Below are 10,859 nucleotides of genomic sequence, written 5' to 3'. Positions count from 1 at the left end.
ACTAAGAAGCAGAGAGCCATCTCACTTGCATCCTTCCCATACTCAGATATTGTGGAGATTGTGATAATACAGTAAAGTTCTGCTATTGAAACTTAGGAAAAAAATCAAAGGAGACCTCGAGCTGTTAGTAATGGAGGTAGTAGGACCCAAAAGGAAGGTGCAAAAACTGGCATAGGGGCACTTTATCTGAATGCTCGGAGCATTCGAAATAAGGTGGATGAGTTGACGGTCCAAACCAAGGCAAATGGGTACGATTTAGTGGTCGTTACAGAGACATGGTTACAGGATGGCCATGACTGGGAGTGAAATATCCAGGGGTATCAAACTGTTCAGAAGGACAGACAAGGAAGGTCATGGAGGTGGTGTTGCTCTGATTTTTAAGGATGATATCAAGGCAGTAGTGAGAGATGATGTAGGTTCTATAGAACAAAACGTTGAATCCATTTGGATGGAAATCAGGAATACCAGGGAGAAGAAGTTACTGATATGTGTGGTCTATAGACTTCAAAATAATGACATTGTGGTGGGACGGGCAATAAACATAGAAATAGCTAATGAATGTAAAAATGGTACAGCAATTATCATGAGAGATTTTGATCAACGCATTGATTGGTCAAACCAGGTCAGTCATGGCAGCCTTGAGGAGGAGTCACAGAATGCATCCCCAATAATTTCCTTGAACAATATGTAATGGAGCCTACGAGGGAGCAAGCTAGCCTAGATCTAGTCCTGTGTAATGAGACAGAAATAATTAATGATCTCACAGTTAGGGATCTTCTCGGAAAGAGCGATCACAGTATGGTTGAATTTAAAATACAGATGGAGCGTTAGAAGGTTAAATCCCGTACCTATGTCTTGTGCTTAAACAAGGGAGACTATGAGGAAGGAGTTAGCTAAGATAGAATGGGAGCAAAAAACTTTATGGTGGGTCAATTGAGGAACAGTAGAAGACTTTCAAAACAATTTTTCACAGTGCCCAACAGAAGTAGATTCCAGTGATAAGGAAGAACTGTAGGAAAAGAGAAAGCCAGCCATGAATGTCTGAGGAAATAAAGGAAGGTATCAGATTGAAAAAGAACACATACAAAAAAGGTAAAAGTAATGGTAAACTAGTAGACTGGGAAATCTTTAAAGGCCAACATAAAGCCACAAAAATAGTTATAAAGAAAAGTAAGATAGATTATGAGAATAAACTAGTTCAGAATATAAAAACAGGCAGCAAAACTTTCTATAAATGTGTAAATCGTGAAAAAGTGGTGAAGGTAAACATTGGTCCTTTAGAGGATGAGAAGGCCAATTTAATAACTGGGAATGTGGAAATAGCTGAGACATTAAATAGTTATTTCGCGTGGGTCTTCACAGTGGAAGACACAAATAACATGCTGAAAACTAATGGCAAGAAGGCTATAGCAGGTGAGGACCTAGAAACTATCATTATCACTAAGGAGGCAGTGCTGGGCAATCTCATGGGACTAAAGGTAGACAAGTCTCCTGGCCCTAGTGAAATGCGTCCCAGAGTACTAAAAGAGGTGATGGGGGAAATAGCAAATGCACCAGTAATTATTTACCAAAATTCACTGGACTCTGGAGTGGTTCCCACAGTTTGGAAAACAGCCACTGTGACGCCACTGTTTAAAAAAGGAAGTAGACAAAAAGCAGGTAACTATCGGCCAGTGAGCTTAACTTCGGGAGTGGGGGGGAAAGTGCTTGAATCTATCATTGAGGAAGAAATAGCGAGACATCTGGATATAAATTGTCCCATTGGGAACACCCAGCATAGGTTCATGAAGGGTAGGTCATGTATAACTAATTTAATGGAATTCTTTGAGGACATTACTTGCATGGGGAACCTGTGGATGTGGTGTATCTGGATTTCCAGAAGGCATTTGACAAGGTGCCACACCAAAGATAGTTGCATAAGATAAAGTTGCACAGTATTACAGATAAAGTATTGGCATGGATAGAGGATTCGTTGACCAGTAGAAAGCAAAGAGTAGGGGTAAATAGGTGTTTTTCTGGTTGGCAGCCAGTGGCTAGTGGTGTGCCTCAGGGATCAGTGTTGGGACCGCAAGTGTTTACAATTTACATAGATGATTTGGAGTTGGGTCCTAAGTCTGGTGTATCAAAATTTGCAGATGACATTAAGGTGAGTGGTAGAGCAGTGTGCAGAAGACACTGAAAGTCTGCATAGGGATGTCGGTAGTCTAAGTGAGTGGGCAAAGGTCTGGCAGATGGAGTACAATAAGTTGATAAGTGTGAGGTCATCCATGTAGGAATAACAGCAAAATGGACTATGTTTTAAATGGTAAAAATTTGCAGCACGCTGCTGTGCAGAGGGACTTGGGTGTCCTTGTGCATGAATCGCTGAATGTGGGATTGCAGATGCAGCGGGTAATTAAAAAGGCAAATGGAATTTTGTCTGCCTTTGCTTGAGGGATAGAGTTTAGAAACAGGGAGGCTATGCTGCAGCTGTATAGGGTCCTGGTGAGGCCACACCTGGAGTACTGTGTGCAGTTTTGGTCTCCTTACTTGAGAAGAGATATACTAGCACTGGAGGGGGTACAGAGGAGCTTCATTCGGTTGATTCCAGAGTTGAGAGTGTTGGGTTATGACGAGAGACTGAGTAGACTGGGATTATACTCATTGGAATTCAGAAGAATGAGGGGAAATCTTATAGATACATATAAGATTATGAACGGAATAGATAAATGGAGGCAGGGAGGTTGTTTCTGCTAGCAGATGAAACTAGGACTGAGGGCATCGCCTCAAAATAAAGGGAAGCAGATGTATGACTGAGGTCAGGAGGAACTTCATCACCCAAAGGGTTGTGAATCTGAGGAATTCCCTGCCCAGTGAAGCGGTTTAAGCTACCACACTGAATGTTTTTAAGGCAAGGCTAGATAAATTTTTGAACAGTAAAGGAATTAAGGGTTATGGTGAGTGGGCGGGTAAGTGGAGATGAGTCTCAAAAAGATCAGCCGTGATCTTATTAAATGGCGGGGCAGGCTTTAGGGGCCGGATGGCCTACTCCTGCTCCTAGTTCATACGTTCTTATTTCGGGGATATAATTTTTGCCAGTTTATTGAGAGCGCCGGTTCATTAGGTGCTGTTTCAAACAAAGTTTCCAGTATATTCATAAGAAACCTGAAGCTTTTTGTTTTGTAATTTGAAGACCTGTAAGGAGAGGAAATATTTTTAAGGATATTCACTCATTCCAGCAATATAGAAATGAAAATATATAACCTGTGTTGCCTTACATCGTACACAATAGCATGAGCTTCACACTGTAAGCTGTGCTAGGTGGATCTGACATCATTGATGCTCATTTTCAAATGACTTCTTTTGCTGTTCGTGATGACTTGAAGTGATAGTGCATTGAATGCAGCAAACATTACGAGGATGTTTGCTCCAGAACAAACTGTGTCCTTGCCTAAGCTGTTTTCAGTATAGTTGCAATACTGGCATCTACCCAACAATATAGAATTTACAGCATGATCTCAGGTGACAATATAAAATAATATTTATGCTTTGTGATCTTCAAAAAAATTATCCTATGCCAGGGAGATGCTGATAATGTGGTAATGTCACTAAATTAGTAATCCAGAAGACCAAGCTAATGCTATGGAAAGTGATAATGGGAACTGCAGATGCTGGAGAATCCAAGATAACAAAGTGTGGAGCTGGATGAACACAGCAGGCCAAGAGGCATCTCAGGAGCACAAAAGCTGACGTTTCGGGCCTAGACCCTTCATCAGAGAGGGGGATGGGGAGAAGGAACTGGAATAAATAGGGAGAGAGAGGGAAGCGGACTGAAGATGGAGAGAAAACAAGATCGTAGAGAGGAGAGTATAGGTGAGGAGGTAGGGAGGGGATAGGTCAGTCCAGGGAAGATGGACAGGTCAAGGAGGCGGGATGAGGTGGTAGGTTGGAAATGGAGGTGCGGCTTGAGATGGGAGGAAGAAATGGGTGAGAGGAAGAACAGGTTAGGGAGGCAGAGGCAGGCTGGGCTGGTTTTGGGATGCAGTGGGGGGAGGGGACGAGCTGGGCTGGTTTTGTGATGCAGTGGGGGGAGGGGAAGAACTGGGCTGGTTTTGGGATGCAGTGGGGGAAGGGGAGATTTTGAAGCTTGTGAAGTCCACATTGATACCATTGGGTTGCAGGGTTCCCAAGCGGAATGTGAGTTGCTGTTCCTGCAACCTTCGGGTGGCATCATTGTGGCACTGCAGGAGGGCCATGATGGACATGTCGTCTGAGGAATGGGAAGGGGAGTTGAAATGGTTCGCGACTGGGAGGTGCAGTTGTTTGTTGCGAACCGAGTGTAGGTGTTCTGCAAAGTGGTCCCCAAGCCTCCGCTTGGTTTCCCCAATGTAGAGGAAGCCACACCGGGTGCAATGGATACAATATACCACATTGGCAGATGTGCAGGTGAACATCTGCTTGATATGGAAGGTCATCTTGGGGCCTGGGATGGGGGTGAGGGAGGGGGTGTGGGGGCAAGTGTAGCACTTCCTGCGGTTGCAGGGGAAGGTCATTTCCACCCTGGGAAAAAGTCTGTGACTATCCACTCTATCTATGCCTCTCATTATTTTGTAAACCTCTATCAGTCACCTCTCATCTTTCATCACTCCAATGAAAAAAAGCCCTAGATCTCTCAACCTTTCCTCATAAGACCTGCCCTCCAGGCCAGGCCGCACCCTGGTAAATCTCCTCTGCACCATCTCTAAAGCTTCCAAATCTTTCCTGCAATGAAGTGACCAGAACTGAACACAATATTCCAAGTGTGGCCTAACCAGAGTTTTATAGAGCTGCGGCATAACTTCACAGCTCTTAAACTCAATTCCCCTGCCGATGGAAGCCAACACATTATACGCCTTCTTTACAACCCTATCAATTCGGGACTCAACTTTGAGGGATCTATGGACATGGACCCCAAGATCCCCCTGTTTCTCCACACTGCCAAGAATCTTGCCATTTACTCTGTATTCTGCATTCAAATACAACCTTCCAAAATGAAAGCAAGGACATGAGTCTAACCCTTTCCAAAACATTGTGAGGCCTGAGCTGGAATAAAGCGTTGAATTCAGAGCTCTGCATTTTAATTCAAGGCTTTTCAGAAGGTGTAAAAATGATTGACTGAAGTGATGTAAGAGATAACAGGCTTTATTTATGTTAAGAGACTGGAGATGCTGGGATTGTTCTCTTGAGAACATAGGTTTGATAAATTTATTCAAACGTTTCCTGGGTTTTGATTGAGAAGTGACAATGGGAATATTTGTTTATGTAGTGAGTAATTCTCGGGACTGTGCTGCCTGTACGTGAGGTGAGGCAGATACAATAGGGTCTTTTAAATACTATTCAATGCAGTAGGAAATGGAAAAATTACAAGGTTATTGGGAAAGATCAGGGGTGTTGAGCAAACTAAAAACAAATTTTTGCTCATTCACTTAACCTGACTATATCCATCTCTGATCCATTCTCTCTGATGAAGGGTCTAGGTCCCGAAACGTCAGCTTTTGTGCTCCTGAGATGCTGCTTGGCCTGCTGTGTTCATCCAGCTCCACACTATTATCTATATCCATCTATAGACTCTGTGTCATCCTCACTGTTTGCCTTCCCATTGATTAGAAGATAGCTAATGTTGGCTTTCATTGGCAGGGGAATCGAGTTTAAGAGCCGTGAAGTTATGCTGCAGCTCTATAAAGCTCTGGTTAGGTCACACTTGGAATATTGTGTTCAGTTCTGGTCACTTCATTACCAAAAAATGTGGAAGCTTTAGAGAGGGTGCAGAGGAGATTTACCAGGATGTTGCCTGGACTGGTGGGCAGGTCTAATGTTGTTCCACTTTTCAAAAGCAGTGGTAGAGATAAAACAGTCTCACACAAGTGAGAAACTGTTGAAGGACATCCGCGTTCTGCCTTTTCCCAATAATCCTTGATTCCTCTGCTGATCAAGAATCTATCTACCTCAGCCATCAACACACACAAGAACTCTGCCCCCAGAACTCTTCAAAGGCAAGGAGCTCCAAAGATGCACAACACTCTGAAAGAAGAAATTCCTCCTCCTCTCAGTCTTAAATTGGCATATCTTTTTTCTGAGACTATGGCCCTCTTAGCATTTACCCTCTCAAGCCCCTTAAGAATTCCATATTTTTCAATGAGATCAAGTCCCATTCTTCTAAACTCCACTTGATAGAGTGCCAACCTTTGCTCATAAGACAATCCCTGCATAACAGGAATCACCCTAGTGAACTTTCTCTGAATTGCTTCCAATGAAATAATATCTTAAATAAGAGAACCAAACTGCTCACAGTACTCTAGATGTAGTCTTACCAGCACCTTGGACAGTTGCAGTGAAACTTCCCTACTCTTATACTCCAATTCCCTTGAAATAAGGGCCAACATTCTTTTAGACTTCTTGATTACCTCTCCCTCCTACAAGCTGAAGTCCCTACCTGCTTTTAGAAGACCACCATCGCCCACCAAAGAAAGCATGTACAACAATCCTTAATGACTACTGCCCAGTGGCTCTGACCTCCATAATCATGAAGTGCTTTGACAGGCTGGTCATGATCCACATCAACTCCAGTCTCCCAGACTGCCTCAATTGCCTGCAATTTGCCTACCAATGTAACATGTCCACAGCAAATGCTATTTTGCCAGCCTTGCACTCATCCTTGGAATATCTGGACAACAAGGACATCTATGTCGGACACATATTCATCGACTATGGGTCTGCCTTCAACACCATCATCCCTTCCAGAGTAATCTCAAAACTCTGAAACCTAGGTCTCAGTTCCACCCTCTGCAAATGGATCCTCAGCGTCCTGACCCATAGACCACAATCAGTGAAGATAGACAACTGCACTTCCTCTGTGATAACCTTCAACAATGGAGGCCACTGAGGATGCATTCTCTGACCCCTACAAAACAGATAGAAGCAAGAATGTACAGATCACAAAGAATTAGACAGAGGCATACAGATTACATTGCACAGGGTGTGCAATCGGGATCAATATTAGCAAGATCAGCATTATTTGAGGGAAGGGAGTCCATTCATCAGTCTAATCATGGCTGGGAAGAAGCTGTTCCTGAACCTCGTGCGGGTGTTCAGGCTTCTGTACCTTCTGCCTAACGCAAGAGGTTATAGGAGATCATTACCATGGTTCGATGGGTCTTTGATGATGTTGGCAGCCTTTCCATGGAAGCAAGCTGTATAAATGGAGTACATGGATGGAAGGTTGGCTTCCATGATGGTCTGGATGGTGCACACCATCTTTTGTAGTTTCTTACTGTCCTGGGCAGAGCAGTTACCATACCAGGCCATTAAACACAGTATGCTTTCCGTGGTGCATCTGCAGAAGTTGGTGAAGGGTCTTATGGACATGCCAAATTTCCTAAACCGCCTGAGGAAGATGAGGTGTTGTGCCTTCTTGACTGTCACACTTACGTGGGAAGTCCAGGACGGGTCATCAGTTATCGTTTGTCCGAGGGACTTGACGCTCGCTACCCTTTCAACCACAGTTCCATTGATGTAGATGGGGGTGTGTTTTCTTCCTTTCTTTCTGAAGTCAATGGCCAGACCTATGAGATTGCTGATGACACCACTGTGATTGGACAGATATCAAACAATGATGAATCAGAATATAGAAAGGAATTAGAAGGCTTGGTGGCATGGTGTGATGATAACAACATCTCTATTACTGTCAGTGAAACAAAAGAACTGATCACTGACTTCAGAAAGAAAAGAGGAGAACGTGCCCCATCTATATCAATGGAGCAGAGGTTGAGAGGGTTGAAAGCATCAAGTTCCTCAGAGTAACGATAACTGATGACCTGTCCTGGAGTTCCCACGTAGATGCAACAGTCAAGAAGACACAACAACGCCCCTTCTTCCTCAGGCAGCTCAGGAAATTTGGCATGTCCATAAGGTCCCTCACCAACTTTACAGATGCACCATTGAAAGCTTACTGTCCAGGTGCATAACTGTCTGGTATGGCAACTGCTCCACATCCTTTTAGTAGTGTGGCAACCGGAACTGCATGCAATATTCCAAATATGACCCGACTAAAGTTTTGTACAGCTGTAACAGAACTTGCAAACTTTTGTATTCGATGTCCCGGCTGATGAAGGCTAGCATGCTGTATACCTTCCTGAGCACCTTATCCACCTGTGCTGCCATTTTCAGAGATCTGTGGACCTGTATGGCCAGATCCTCTGTGCTTCTGGGAGTTCTGCCATTTATTGCATAATTCACACCTGAATTTAGTTAGGTCACATTTGGAATATTGCATACAATTCTGGTTGTCACAGAGGAGAGAGTGGACAAACCTGATTGGTTTTCACTTAAACATCAAAGGCTGAGGGTATACTTGCTAGAAGCTTACATAATTATGAGAGGCATGGATAGCCAGTCATTTTACAGGGTAGAAATGTGAATTATGAAAGGACATAAGTTTAAGATGAGAGGGAGTAAGTTTAAAGATGTGAGAAGCAAGCATTTTACACAGAGGGTAGCAAGTGCCTAGAATGTGCTGCTAACGAGGTGATAGGAGATACATACATAGCAATTTTTAAGAGGCATCTTGACAGATATGTGAATAGTTAGGGAATAGAGGGATATGGGCCATGTAGAAATAAAATGCTTGGTTTAGAAAGGTGTAAAATGTCAGCGCAGGCTTGGTGGGCCGAAGGGCCTGTTCGTGTGCTGTATTGTTCTTCATACTTAAGCTATCAATACCTCTCTGTAAACTATTGCACCCCTGAACAGTTTGTCTTTCCACCTGATCCCTGTGGAAGCCTACTAGTTGCAGGTTCCCAACCTAGAAAAGAACCCCTAATCACCAAGTGATTTAGCCTTTTGTGGGGTACCTTGTTGAATGCCTTCTGTAAGTTCAAATACAACACATCTACAAGTTCCAGCAATCCATCCTGGTTGAGATTTCTTCGAAAAACTCCAATAAAGAAGTCAGATATAACCACAATTTCATGAAACCATGCTGACTTTGCTTGGTGTGGTGCTTTGACCTCCTTAATAATCAATCCTGGCAATAGATATTAGGCTAATCAGCGTGTTTTATCTGTGTTTTTCCTCTCTCCCTTTTTGATCCAGGGTGAGTACCTGAGTAGGCACTTGAAATATCATAACATTTAAGATTATGGGTCAAGTGCTGAAAAGTGAATAAGTGTAGATGTAGAGTAGTCTTTTATTGGTACAGACATGATGGGCCAAAGGGCATCTTCTGTTCTGCATGATTCTGGATTACTTCATAAGCCACCTCTTTCAACTCTCAACATTCTGGGATTTGATTAGGCTCTACAAGGTAGACGTTATAATCATGAAATTCTCCAGGAAATTCTGGATAGTAATGCTTTATCTTTCCCCACATACGCTGCCTGACCTGCTGATTGTCCAGAGTCTGTGCTTCTTGTATCAGTTTAGATTTGATAATTGGATTGGCTTGGACAAACCAACAATAACTTTCAGGTAATAAATCTTTATTTTGATAAAAAGTTAATATAAAATGTAAGAATTTAAAACCCCAAGGAAGTTGTAAAAAATAAATAGAGGTTTTGGTTACAGGGCAGGAATTACAATTACTGTTTCCTCAACGTGCACTTATAAATCGCTTTACAAGCATCACCATGGATTTTCATTGCAAATGTTGGACAGGGTTTTCAGTTAAAATCCATTCACCTGCAGTAAGTGATTCTGAGGTGCTTTATTAAATACAGATCTGGCAAACATTCATATAAAAATAAAATAAGTTACATTTTAGAAAAACAGAGCAATATTGTAAACAAGAGCAGTTTGTTTCCCCTGAAATGTAACTGTTTCTAATTTCTGTGCTGTGGCCTGTGGTAACCTCAGCAAAACCAGGCTGAAGTTCAATATAAAAAGGCAAATAGGTTCTGACAATGGATTAAGAAGATGTGCTGTTGTTTGGCTGTGAATAGCAGCACCTATTTCATACTAACACAAAATATTCATCCCACCCTGAGGGTTAAAACACCCACATCCCACCAAACTGTGCTAACACTCATCCCTATGCCATCTTAGGGTGTTAATGCAAGCTTCCTCCAACTGCTGTGGAAATGGACTATTGCTGAAAATGGAATCAGAGATAATGGGAACTGCAGATGCTGGAGATTCCAAGATAATAAAATGTGAGGCTGGATGAACACAGCAGGCCAAGCAGCATCTCAGGAACACAGATTGGTGTAAACTGTGGCAAAAACTGGAATGTCAGGGAACTGGCATCCAGTACTTTAGAGATGACAAGATCTCTAACTCTTGGATTAAGGCTGGAGTACAACAAAAATCCTCTAGATTCATTAACAGCGTGCTCTTGCGGTGTAACCTATACCCGACAAGAACCACAATATCTAGAGGTAGGCCGTACAGAAACAAACTATGCCGTAGATGTGAGATGGCAAATGAGACCCTACCACACATCTCAGGAAACTGCCCATTCGTTAAGAACGCTCGAATCAAACGCCATAATAAGATCGCTGACCAGTTGCAGAAACACGTCAGTAAGTACGGCTGGACATCGTACGTAGAGCCCAGACTATTCGATAAACACGGCTCACTATGGAAACCCGATCTCATATTTAAGAAAGACAGGAAGATCGCGGTTGTAGATGTCACAGTGCGATACGAAAATGACAATAAAGCACTGGAATCAGGATGGCGAGAAAAAGTGGAAAAATATAAACACCTGAATGCCGAGATTACGAAACTGACTGGAGGCGAGGTGCCCAGCTATTTCGGCTTCGTGATGGGCGCACGAGGCAAGTGGTTGGATATGAATAACCACCTCATGACATTCCTCGGCATTGAGAGATACGACACTTTCGCCC

Source organism: Stegostoma tigrinum, chromosome 16 (assembly GCF_030684315.1).
Source record: "Stegostoma tigrinum isolate sSteTig4 chromosome 16, sSteTig4.hap1, whole genome shotgun sequence".
NCBI lineage: Eukaryota > Metazoa > Chordata > Chondrichthyes > Orectolobiformes > Stegostomatidae > Stegostoma > Stegostoma tigrinum.
The sequence above is the reverse complement of the archived record's forward strand: the minus strand, read 5'-3'. Positions refer to the sequence as shown.